Genomic DNA, 13,501 nt, shown 5'->3' with positions numbered 1-13,501 from the left:
TAAAACATTAGTTTCCAAAGATATGCACGGTTTTAGTACTCTGCAAAAGCTCATTAATTTTCCTCAGGTATTTGAGAATACAATCATCAATGGTGTAATAAGTGAAAGGAATTTACTAGAACATCTTGATTTTTATTTTAATGAGGAGAAAAGGTAAAGTATGTAGGTATTCCACCGATTGGTTTCACATACACCTCCAACTTAGGAATGTTGTTGTATTTGTTATAAAAAGACAAGTTTTGTAACTAAGCAACATTTTCGAAAGAAACTATTATGATTAGGATCTGAAGTCCCTGAACTATGTAAGTGTAACTAACATATTTGAAGTATAGAATAAGTAATTTCAGCCTGAGTTTGCAGCCTGGGAAATGGGGATCTCAATTTTCAAACGGGAAAGAGGAGGAGGAGAAAAAGAAAAGCTGAGAGGGAAAAGAAAGGAGATAAAGAATGGGGTGGAGGAGAAGCGCATTCCTGTTTCTAAATGTCGTCGTTACCTCAAGAAACATTTTTAAAGTTACTTTTGATTTCTATTCCTGCCTTTTTTCTAACCCCTTGGTCCATTTTCTCAAGTATCTAAGTAACTCACCTGCTCTAATCAGCACTATCCAACGCCCACTCCAAGATTTCTTCCTAAATCCTAAGGTCATGCAATTTTAAAAGATAAGGCCTACTAAATTCTTAAAATCAATGACTTTAAAACGATCACAGTGACTTTAAAATCATTGGAAGTTTAAGAAAATAATAATAGAACTTTTTTTTTGTATAGAAGAAAATATCCAGATATTAAGTTGGTGCAGCCCATAAGCCATTTATTTATTCATTCACTTCATTTATTCAATAAACTTCTAAGTGCTTCTTGCCTTGAAGGACACTACCTAATGTTAGTTTCACTAACATATTCCTTCTCTTTTCAGTGTCTTGCCTTCTCTTACTGTGGAACCTCACAGACTCTCTTAAAATTTCTCAGTTTTAATGTTTAGTTTTTTGCTTGTTTCTACAACGGCCCATATGTCAGTAAAAGCAGAGGCTCCTTCTGGTAGAAGTAGATGAGGTGCAGCAATTTGTACAGAGGGTCAGGAAGAACCTCATCTGTTACCCTCCATTAATGTATACTCCTGGCAAATTGACTAGGTCAGAAGACTTACATAAAAATTTAATTTACTGGTTAATCAAGTGGACAAAAGAGCTTGCTGGATATTTAAAACTCCGAAGAAAAAGCACATTAATTACCTCAGATAACTCTCTATCAAAGAACTAATCTTTCCTAAACCATATTGAGTTCATTGTGCCCCAATATTTTTGGCACTCAAGAGACAGAGACCTCTGCTCCTCACGAGTCCTGTGTTTGAAAGAGATATTTTCTGTGACATAAATGACATTAATTAACTAATGATGACTTTATCACTTATTAAGCAAAAACATCTACAACTGCTAATCAGAATTTCTGATAGGGCATTTGCAATCAGATTCCGCCTAGCCAAAATTACAAGAAATTGCACTAGGCCCAGATACAGGTTTTTCTTACAAGAAACAACTGTATTGATTGTAATAGTCTAATATTAGAGGTGTATTTATTCAAAAAATTCAAATCACACTCAATTTCAAAAAAATATTTAGAGAGATAAAGTCATACTTTATAATAAATGATTATATTATTTCAAGCATTAAATTCACAAATTCACCATGACAATATTTTTTTTTCCAGTTATGTGGAGTAAGAATGAACAAAAATCATTTAAAAAACAGATATGGCTTAGCAAATGTTCTTCCAGGCTTTCTAATTATGTGCTATTCTCTCTTTATAGTACTGCAGAAAATTCAAGTGTTGTAAAAAGTACCTCATCAGTTGCTTGATTGGAAGAACTAATTTAGACTGAACAGGAATGTGCTTTCAGAAAAGGAGAAATGACCTTGTACAGTATGACGTGTACCTACTTATTTACTTTGAAGAGTTTCTAAGTAATTTTCAATTATAATATGATCAATCCTATATACATTTCTGTTTGTTTTATCCAATCATATTCATTCACAGAACCTATATTGTTGAGGATGATGAAATTATACAAACTTTCAAAATGTAATAATGTATTACACAATGTTTAATAACATGAAAATGAGCAACTTCATGCATTAACATATATTCGTTCTACAAATAACTTGGAGTGTCTACCAAGTGTCAGACACTGAGAAAATTATACCAACTAAAACAGACACATCTCCATTCTACTTGAGCTTAGAGAATTGGCTTCATTACAAAAGCTGGCATTGACATTTTAAGTGTTGTGTTTCAGACACTGTCTACACAATTAAATGTACTAACTATAATTAATTTACTTTTTCAGTAAATTACCCAATAACACTGGCTGACTCTACCTCAAAATTATTTAAATCCTATCGTCTGTGGCAACATGGGTGAACTTGAAAAACATTATGTTACATGAAGTAAACCAGGCACAGAAATAAATACAAACATTGTATGATCTCACTTATATGTGGAATCTAAAAGAGTAGTTTCATAGAAATAGAGAGTAGAACAGTGGTTATTGGAGACTCAGGAGGATAGGGATGATGGAAGATTGGGAGATGTTGGTCAACGGGTGCAAATTTAGACAGACAGGAAGAAAAGGTTCTGCTGTTCTATAACACAGGAGGGTGACTACGCATATACCAATGTAGTGTATATTTCAAGACAGCTAGAAGAGGTTTTGAATGTTATCACTACAAAGAAATAGTAAATGCTTAAAGTGATGGATGTGGTTATTACCCCGATTTGATTATTATACAATGTATACATCCACTGAAACATCATACTGTATATAAATATGAGCAATTATTATGTGTCAATTATAAATGTAAACAATTAACTAATAAAAAGCATTTAAGAAGATGCCATAATTTATCTTAACAAAAAATTTTTTAAAAAAGAAAGAGCAGTAAATATTAACTTAGAGATATAATACTTATACATAAATACCAGCAACTGAACCAAATTTCCACAGTCATGACTTAAAATTAAGTTGTTGAATATTTTTAATATAGAATGATCAAATACACTGACATTAAGAAAGTTTCAGAAGAACTTCAAGGCAGAAAATGTATTGCTTTTTTTGCTTACCTTTCAATCAGCTTGGAATTAATGGAGACCCGTCATTCACTACCTCTTGCCGGAATTGTTTACATAAACCAGTCTATTTATTTAAACATTTTTCTTCTGAATTGCAATATTTTTATCTTTAATTTTATCTTAAACTACTAGCACTTTATCTTCCTTTAAAAATTAAATCCTGTTCCTGCTAAGATATATTTGTAAAATGTTTTAAATCTTTATGAGTAATGACAAAAATTCTTATCCTAAAATGTAAAATTGATAACAGTCTCGCCACAACCTAACTTTCTCTTAATCTCAGAATTTCCCCTCCTCAGAGATCATGTAGAGGACTAGAATAGCCTGGTCTCAAAAACAGAGGATTTGTTCTATTTCTGATTGTGCCACTGAATTTTTGAATAAACTTTCTCCTCCTCCTCCTCCCACTCGTGTCCTTCCTTTCTTCTTCATACTTTTATTACCATTTCAAATGAAATCTATTATTTAACTCTTCACAGTGAAGACGTATAAACTGAGTTTTATTTTTGGATGTTTGCTAAGATATTAGCGTCTAGAGTCCTGCTTGCTTTTCTGTCCACTTTCTTCCTGGTCCTCTCTGACATAACTTCAGGAAAATCTTAGGGCCTGCTGAAGAAAACTCTAGGACTAGATGAATCTCTTCTATCCCATCTAGCAACATTTCTCCTCCTCTTTTCTAAAACAAGTTTATTAATGATTCTGCTAGCTTTCCACTTCCTTCATTAAATCTATCTTATAAGCTGTAATTCAAAGATATTCTTCTTTATTAAATCAACACACTCTCTGTTATATTTTACTATGCAGCATTTTTCAAAGTGTCTAGGAAACTGTTAGATATTGATAGTTGTTAGGAAAAAATTAAATGAGAGAGAAAAAAAGAGAGACAGAAAAATGTGGCCAATCTATGTCAAATTAGTATGGGAACAACTGGTACGAACAAGATTTACCTGGGATCTTTACTTCAGAAACTCTCAAATATTTTATATTGTGTTTAGGATTCTATATGATGAAGATTTATATGGACTTCTTTATGTGCCTCATCATATCTCATTGTTCATTCCGCTGCTTTTCATGCTTTGAATGCCCTGGACGCAGTCTTCTTGATAAGACACCATTCTATTTTCAGTAACGAAGTGGTGAATGTGAGACAAGCTATGCTTCCTTTAAATACTTTCACCCTTAATTATCCACAACTTTTATATATGTGTGTGTAGCAATCTAAGAAAAATTCTGGGAGTTAGAGGTAACTTAGCACATCACAGCAAGGTTAGAAATCTAAAATATAATATTAGAAATCCCTGTTCTAACAGTTTGTCAATGCTGCTCATCTCTGGGAATTATTTAAAGGCTTCTATAAGAGATTAAAGCACATTTTCAAAAATTCCTTCCACTAAAAGGTGAAGTCTTATTTACCTCTCCTGGAATCTGGGTTGGCCTTATTTGCCTATAGCTTGCTTTATCTATAGCAAAATGAAGCTATTCTAGTTATGGGCTAACCTTTTATAAGGGGCTTGGATGCTTCCACCTTTTATCTTTGAGCCCTAGGACCCCACGTAAGAACTCCAACTACTGTGATGTGAGGATTCCCTTGTCACACAGAGAGAGATAACACACAGGTTCTCAATTGGCAACTCCAGCTAAGCAATGAGCCAATAGGGAGTGTCCATGGTCAGCCCAGCCTGTCCTTCACACGACTTCAGTCCCAGCTGCTATCTATCTATAAACACTTGAGAGATCCTAGGTGAAACTATATAGCTAAAAGCAGGCATACCACAAAACCATGAGAGGTAATGAGTTGTGGTTTGAAGCTACTGAGTTTTGGGGTGGCTTGTTTAACAGCAATAGATAAATGGAATAGCTATTAATACTTCTCTCCACTCTAATAGCACCCCACTATTATATAATCATACATTAACCAACACCTTTTATAACCCTTGCATTTTTATTCCCATTGTTTCAGTAGGTATATTTTTGTACAATCACGTAGTTCAGAGGAACGAATATCCATCATTTATGGAGTAGTTCTTTCAAATAAAGAATTCAAGAAATCCAAACACGTAAGAGGCAAAGTAGAGCAATCACAGACTCTATAAATTAAAGTAACATCTACAAAGCTCATACACACGTATGTTCTCACAAGAGTTGCTATTGCATTTGTAGTCTCACATGCATAGATTTTAGTTGCTCTCAATCACGTCCTTTTTAAAAACAAAGGATCTTAACAATACTTTCAGAATGTGAAAAACATTAAAAGTGAAATACAAAAACGGTTCTCTTGGTCCAAAGTATTAGAGTGCATTTCAGAAGTCAACAATATTTCTAACACAAAATTTTTACCAGAGTTTTTATAAGCAGATAAATGAATAATAGTATAAAATAGATAAAACTATAGAATACTACACATGGATTAAAGTTTTAGATCCTTAACACTTTAGGAGAATGAGAGGTATTATACATAAACTAAATCATAAAAGAATAATTGATTTCATGTAGGAATCTTCTAGTCTATGATCAGCATTAGATGAAACAGTACATTTCTTTTTTCTAAACCCCTAAAGTATAGGGGTTTTTAACATATGTTTTGTGAACCATTTATGAAGTCTTTGGATAGGCATTATACATAAATATCTAAAATTCTGTACTTATTTTTATGTGTGCATTATCTGTGTAGAAGAACGATGTCTTTCATCAGATTTTCAGAGAAAATAAGAAGCCTAGATGGCTTCAAATTATAACTAGAATTTAATTAAAAAGAATTCAGCACAAAGTAAAAGCTACCTGAAAGAACACCAGAATAAAATAGACGTGATATTAGAATAAATTATGGAACACTTTAGTTTCTATATAAACCTTATCTCTCAATGTTGTAGAAGCCTCTCCTCTGGGACTGACCATACCGCTCTGGTTTATTGCACTACCATAATTTTACTTCCCACCCTTGTGGCAGCCTATAGTATTTATTGCCTATATGGTTTGTGTAATAGATGAGACTCAGGAGGGAAAGTTCCATCTTTTCTATTATCTTTTGTAAACTGCAATGTTGATCACTTATAAGATAGCAATAATTCAGTTAAAGTGTCATAAATATATATGTGACATAGAAAGTTCTACATGGTACATTCAGACAGAAATAGCTTAGATGTACGATACCTGTGTTGTAAGTTTGAAGTTAGAGACTTTGGATCTAGAGATCCTAATGAGCAAGGAATAAATTACTACCAACTATTACTATTTTCACTCTACACATCCTGACGGATCCTCCAGTGACCCAGAATAACAACTTCCACCTAAGTTAGAGAAAATATCGACAAATGAAGGTAAGGGCAATTAAATCCAGGTATATTTGGGCGCTCTGCCATGTGGATAGGAAAAGTACCTGAGATACTAATTGGGTACACACTGCAACTAACCCAGAGGAGGAAGCTGACTTTGTTCATCAGCACATGCATATCATTCTAGAGAATATGCTAATGCATTGAGGGGAAGAAGGAAATAATTGATAACACAGGCCCTTTAGTCTCTTATGAATATATATTTAGGAAGTGGAAAAGAGATTTCTGTCTTTTATTTATTTGTTCAATTTATTTGCTCTGACACCAAGGATACCAATATGGGGACCTTAATGCATTGTTCACGGAAGACAACATAAAGCATACTATGTTATTTTCCAGAAGAATAAATGGATTAAAATTATCACAAAAATTTAACTGTAAAGAAATAATTTTTATACTAAAACTGTAGCTAAAAGTGATTATAAACATTGTTACTGAAAGTATATTTCTGAAATGAAGACTGATATCCATTTGTTGGGAATTATATAGACATAATTATATACACATTCAGAAATCAACAGACATTTCCTTGGACTCTCTATTAATCCTGAGAGTGTGTGTATATGTGTGTGTCCTCAGATATATACTGAACTATATTTAACTTCTCCATAAAGAACATGAACACATTAAGTAATTAATGCTTGTCAGTTACTTTGAGTGAATGCCGTTTGAAGCAAGTGCTATATCTGTGTTAAGTAATAATAATAATCAAGATAATGGGCTGTCCAATCATGTAGGTTATTTGCTAGCAGTTTTAAAACACACCATATGTTTGCTAGGATGTAGATATTTATTTATTTGTCTTAAGAAGGAAGACAAGTATTCATCAATGTAAAAGAAAACTTGTTTTAATATGAGAGGCATGCTGATTTATGTAATGATTCTAAAATTGCCTAATACCTACAGCACAATCAATCAAGCTGTAGTCAATATGCTAAAGAGTAAGAGAAGGGCCAATCTTTGGCATTCCTTCTATTGGTTCTTTGAGGATTGGAAAAACTTGCACTTCATTCTCATCCAGGAAAGCCATCTTATTTCCCAGATCACTTGGTCTTTCACAGACTTTTCCATACTTATTATCAGATTGCTGTAACGATAAAACTCATTTTAGTCCATTCATTCAACATACTTCTGAAATACTATTCAAAGAAAGGAGGCTGGGCGTGGTGGCTCATGTCTATAATCCTAGCAATTTGGGAGGTTGAGGTGGGCAGATCACCTGAGGTCAGCAGCTCCAGACCAGCCTGGTCAACATGGTGAAACCCCGTTGCTACTAAAAATATAAAAACTAGCCAGGCATGGTGGTGAACACGTGTAATCCCAGTTCCTTGTGAGGCTGAGGCAGGAGAATTCCTTGAACCCAGGAGACAGAGGTTGTAGTGAGCTGACATGGTGCCACTGCACTCCAGCCTCGGCGACAGAGTGAGACTCTGTATCTTTAGTGGCCCAACACTGCTTACAGTGTAAAGTCTAACCTTCTGATTACAGCCACAAGATGTTCAACACCATTACCTCAGTTATGTGGAAAAGAGGATGTCACAAGCTTTTCTATATAATTTACCTCTGTTGCACCAAACTATTTAGTGTTCTCAGAATATTATGCTTCAATCCAGGATGATTTCTTCATTTTGGTGTTCCTGTGGCTCCTTAATGCTGTGTATCACAACCGCTGTCATAGTGTTTAATTATAAAGGTTATCCACTGCACAAGGACACTATATTACCTGATAAACATCATAGTAAATGTCTTGCTCTAACAAAATGATCAGATCATATCCCTTTATCTCATTTAGAAATGTCAAACTATCTTGATTAACAAGTTTATCAAAATCATATGAAGCAGAAGAGACACTTTTTCTGAAAATAAATGGTGGTGGGGCAGAGTGAAAAAAAATTGTAGATGCTTTCGGGCTGGGTGCTATGGCTCATGCCTGTAATCCTAGCATTTTTGGGAGGCCTAGCTGAGAACATCTCTTGAAGCCAGGAGTTCAAGACCAGCCTGGCCAACATGGCAAAAACCCTGTCTCTATTAAAAATACAAAAATTATCCGGGCATGGTGATGAGTGCTTGTAGTCCCAGCTACTCAGGAGGCTGAGGCAGGAGAATTGCTTGAACCCCGGAGGCAGAGGTTCAAGTGAGCTGAGATTGCACCATTGAACTGCAGTCTGGGTAACACAGAGAGATTCTGTCTTTAAAAAAAAAAAAAAAAAAAAAAAAACAGATGCTTTCAGTAATTCTATCCTTTCACTTCCTGGTAGTCATAAATGCCCTTTCTGCAATTCATAAAATTTCAAAAATTCTCAGCCCAGCAATATGCAAGTGTCTCATTCATTCATAAGCAAAATCTCACTTATCCTTTCCACCAGAGGGTGACTAGCTGAATCTTAGTTCATACATTGTTCTCTAAGTCAAGGTTTTCTGGGCAATTTGAAGACTAGTCTGTTTAGATATGACCTCAAGGTGCAAAAGGCCATAGATAAATAATATATTCAACCACCTCCACACACTGAATATACACTAATGAAGTTAAAACAGGATAATTATCACAAAAGCTCTGATTTACAAAGGGGAAGAAGGAGAAACAATGTATAAGGCATCTATGATACTTCCTAGACATGGTTTGCAAGGATTCCCTGCCAAGGAAGTGAAATGTTTCTTGGGCAACCAAAGTCAGTTCTACTGATTCTCTTCACTGGAAAATTCACCCTTCCATCACTCTTCCTACTCTTATGTGGAAGAGACATTGAGCAGCTATGCTGCTTTACCAACTCACTTCCTGTGTAGGTAGTTTCAAGTTTCAAACCTTAGGAGTGAATAATCATGTGAATCCTTTCTTACTTACCTAGCTTGGGATTTTTCCGCTAATAACGTACTTTTTAAAATCACAGTAGGATGCTGGCAAATATGCATTCTCTCAACCCTCCAACCAAGTAACTAAAGATAGCAAACTTGTTAGAGCTGATTAATCTGGATCCTGCATCCTTGTGTTTTAGCTACAGACTTTGGTGTTCTTCCCCACTTTGGTCTTTAATAGCCTCCTTCTAGGCCTCTGCTTCCAAATTAATGGGCTTAGATAATGACATAAGTATATTTTGTATTTTGCTACAAGACTAAATCATAGTGGGTGACTAAAGAGTGAGTGGCAATTCATTTGGTCCGGAAGATAACATAGTACAGGAAACTTTCTCACAGAGCTAGGGAAACAAGCTTCCTCTGTTCCCAGTGGCATCTATGATTGTGTTTCTTGCTCCTCACTCTGCCTGAGGCAAAACATCTAGCTAGTACAGCTGTAGAGAAGAATGAAATCATGTCCTCTGAAGCATCATAGCTGGAACTGAGGGCTTTTATCCTCAGTGAAATGACTCAGAAACAGAAAATCAAAACTGCACATTCTCACCTACAATTAGGAGCTATATAATGGGTACACAGGAATATAAAAATAGAAATAATAGACCTTTGGGACTTCAAAATGGGGGAAGTTGGAGAGGGTGAGGGCTGAAAAATTACCCATTAGGTACAATGTTCACTATTTGAGGGATTGGGTCACTAGAAGCCTAAATCTCGCCATTACAAATCTATTCGTGTAACAAACATGCACAAGTGTCCTCTGAATGTAAAATAAAATAAAACAACAAAGAAAAAGAAAGAAAGAAAGAAAGAAAGAAAGAGAAAGAGATGAAAGAAAGAAAAAAGGAAAGAGAAGAAGGAAGGAAGGATGATGGAAGAAAAGAAAGAAAGAAAGAGAGAGAGAGAAAAGAAAGAAAGAAAGAAAGAAAGAAAGAAAGAAAGAAAGAAAGAAAGAAAGAAAAAAAGAGAGAGAAAGAAAGAGGGAAAAAGAGGGAGAAAGGGAAAGAATAACTTAAAAAATTCACCTAGTACAATCTCCCACTATGCACGATTATCTAACTCTCGGTCATCATGGATTGCTGGCCATAGCAAACTGTACCATTCTCTTTCCTCTCTTCTTTTAGTTAGGACGGTTGAAACCAAAGCTTAGATATTCTTTCCTCTAATACCATATTATAAGATTTAAGCATTAGAAAACACATCCTGCTTCCTACTATTACTCAATCAAGTGTCTGTTTTCAAAAACACAATAATTATTGGTCTAATCAACACTTTGCTTCTTACAAAAAGATTGTTAAGAATTTCCAATTTGAGGAAAAGATACTTTCCCTGTCGCCCACCGTATTTTGACTCAATTGATTCCACATTTTGGGTCTTCAAATTCCAAACATTCCCTCTTACTACCCATTATTCTGTTTTCCAGCACACTTTACTTTCAAATGTTAAATAGCCAACTCAAGCCAGTTTTAGCAAATATAGCAAATTCATTAACTCATGTAACTAAAAAGATAAAGAAAGGAATCCGGCTTCAGGCCCACTAGTCACACTGACCCAGAGGCTGCCTGTGTCCCTCTGGCTCTGTGCTGCTTTCACGTTCATTCTCTCTCCACAATTTGGCTTTGCCATCCTTTGCACAGGCTTTATTTTCAGGCAGTTGCTCTTATTGCAGGATAATGAAAACTCTGCATTGTATTTAGGTTTACACATTGCCAGAAGCATGTTTTCAACAAACCATTGCAGTAGGGAGAGATGGTTGAACCTGATTATCAAAAACAGGTTTTTTGTTTTGTTTTTATAGGGCTGGTAGCAATGAACCTACAGTGAGGCAGAGAAGAAGAAAAGGAAAATAACCTGTGGGTTCTTTTACATCTTAACTGAGTAACAACCCAAGCTTTTTCAGAATTGTCAATAATTCTCACAACATTCCTTTTATGACATGATTTTGAATATGTTGAAATGTACTCTAACATAATTTCTGGATGTACATGTTTAAAAATAAAAGCAAAGTCTCCAGGGCACATGTGAGTGTTCTTTCTTCTCCACATTTCGTGATATTTGGGCAGAAACATCAGCAACAAGCAGCACTAAAAGGAAAATAATAAGAAAAAGTGAGATTATGCAATAAAATGCCATATGTCAAAAATTCACTAAGCAAAAAAAAAAAAAAAAAAAAGAGAGAGAGAGAGATGCAAATTTAGCACATTAGAATGGTTGTCTTTTTAGAGGGAAGTGGAAGGACCAAAATAAGATAAAAGGGGATATAGCCATTCATGAAGGGTTTGACTTTACAACAGGAAAATAACCCCCTTCTCTGAGAAAGGAGGAAAAGGGCAATTGCGAAAACTTTTGAGGAAATGAAAGTCATCTGAGGTGTGTATTTCAGTACCTGGGTATCTGAGGAAAATGAAACATGTTTCAAATGATTTCTGTAGCAAACTAAAACTGGATATGAATAATGTAAATACTGATTACTACTGAGGAAATCAGCCACAATAGGAAAGAATACAGTTGAAGTGCAGTAGGCAAATAATAATAATCACAGTATAGACATCTTTTAGAGAATGAAACATTATCACAGAAACAAAATCCAAAAACATAGTTAATGATTCAGTATATTCATTAGTTCTTTTTTCCCAACAGATTTTTTTTCCAGGCTAAAAACAAGAACATAAAATGTCAACAGTGGGATTTATCCAGAATTGAAGACTAGAAACCTTTCAAAAAGGGAAGAGTAAAATTATTTGAGACAATCTGAGACCACAAATTATATTAGGAAAGAATGTTTCTTTCCCAATCCTAACGTCTTCTTCCATATAGGGAGACTTTTCTCAGCAAGCATTTCTTGGCTTCCTTTGCTCAATTCCTCCTCTTCAGACAGAGAGGACTAAATTAATACGATTCTCATCCAGCCCCATTCTCTCTTTCTCAGTGAGATACATGATAACCTGCCTATAGGGAGAGCATGCTTTCTGTTTGCTCCTTCATGCTGTGAAACTTAAGAAGGCATTATTTCCCCCTTTGGAAAAGTGAAGACAGGAGGAAAGAGGTTCTAAAGTTTGTGAGAGTAGTAGTTTACATTTTAAAAAGTGTTAAGATTTGGCACACTGAAAATGGAAATCATAAGATGGATATTTGGAGAATAATAAAATGAGAAGAAGAGATCAGGCAGAGGCTTGATCAAAAGGCCTTAAATGTTGGAGATGCTTCGTCAATGCAGGCTATGTGGGAAGTTCGCATATGGCTGTAATTCTATGATGTGACTGTATTTTTGTAGTTAATGAGTTTAACAGCTGGGTCTTCGTTGAATTTTCAGGCACGTGGAACATCACTATATTAGTCTGTTCTTGTACTACTGTAAAGAAATATCTGAAACTGAGTAATTTATAAAGAAAAGAGGCTTCATTGGCTTATGGTTCTGTAGACTATACAGAAAGCATGAGTCTGGTATCTTGGCTTTTAGGGAGGCCTCAAGAAGCTTACAATTGTGGCAGCAGGTGACGAGGGGGAGTCGGCAAGTCTTGTATGGCAGGAGAAGGAACAAGAGAGTTAGGGAGGAGGTGCCACACACTTTTAAACAACGAGATCTTGTGGGAACTCACTCACTGTACAGGACTGAGGATAGGTGATGCTAAAACATTCATGAAACTTCACCCCCACTATCCAATCACCTCCCACCAGGCCCCACCTTCAAAACTGAGATTTGGGTGGGGACACAGATCCAAACCATATCAGTCACCTTGTCTTAAGGTAATTGTCCTGTGGTATATTTAGCCTATTCTTGAGCTAATGAGTAGGCATTTCAGAAAACAGTACCAGTTCTCTGTAAAGGCTGAGATCTTCCTTGCTGAACCCAGACTTCAGGAAACACACAGGCCTTACATCTAGGGCTGATACAGTTTGACCTTGATCTTCAGGAGGCAGTGTAGCCTGGCATTATAAATGAGTTTACATGAGAATGGATCTTCATATGCTTTTGTAGGAAAAATATAATTTGCTACTTTTCAACCCAAGACAGCTGAGTTATAAGTATACTGGAATATCCCAGTAAATCTGAATATAAATTGTTAGTATCAGGCCTAAGTAAATAGTAATGAGTCAGTTGCTCTAAATTTTGTTTTTCAGATCAAGGAGAAAACAGTTTTGTGAGTTGGCCCCAAGCCCAAGAGTCCTAACATATTAAAATAATCACTGGATGAGT

General features: G+C 35.3%; 1 long non-coding RNA gene across 1 annotated transcript in view; it reads right to left on the bottom strand.

The window, feature by feature from the left end:
• Window positions 1-11,387, bottom strand: part of LOC111536886 — a 33,125-nt gene extending 21,738 nt beyond the window's left edge. Inside the window, exon 1 of the long non-coding RNA XR_002729849.1 lies at window positions 11,289-11,387. This is a non-coding gene — a long non-coding RNA (uncharacterized LOC111536886). The remainder of the gene's footprint in view (window positions 1-11,288) is intronic.
• Between the last annotated feature and the right edge of the window lie 2,114 nt (window positions 11,388-13,501).

The sequence above is a fragment of the Piliocolobus tephrosceles genome, chromosome 1 (genome assembly GCF_002776525.5).
Source record: "Piliocolobus tephrosceles isolate RC106 chromosome 1, ASM277652v3, whole genome shotgun sequence".
Taxonomy (NCBI): domain Eukaryota; kingdom Metazoa; phylum Chordata; class Mammalia; order Primates; family Cercopithecidae; genus Piliocolobus; species Piliocolobus tephrosceles.
This window is presented reverse-complemented; position numbering and strand designations above follow the sequence as displayed.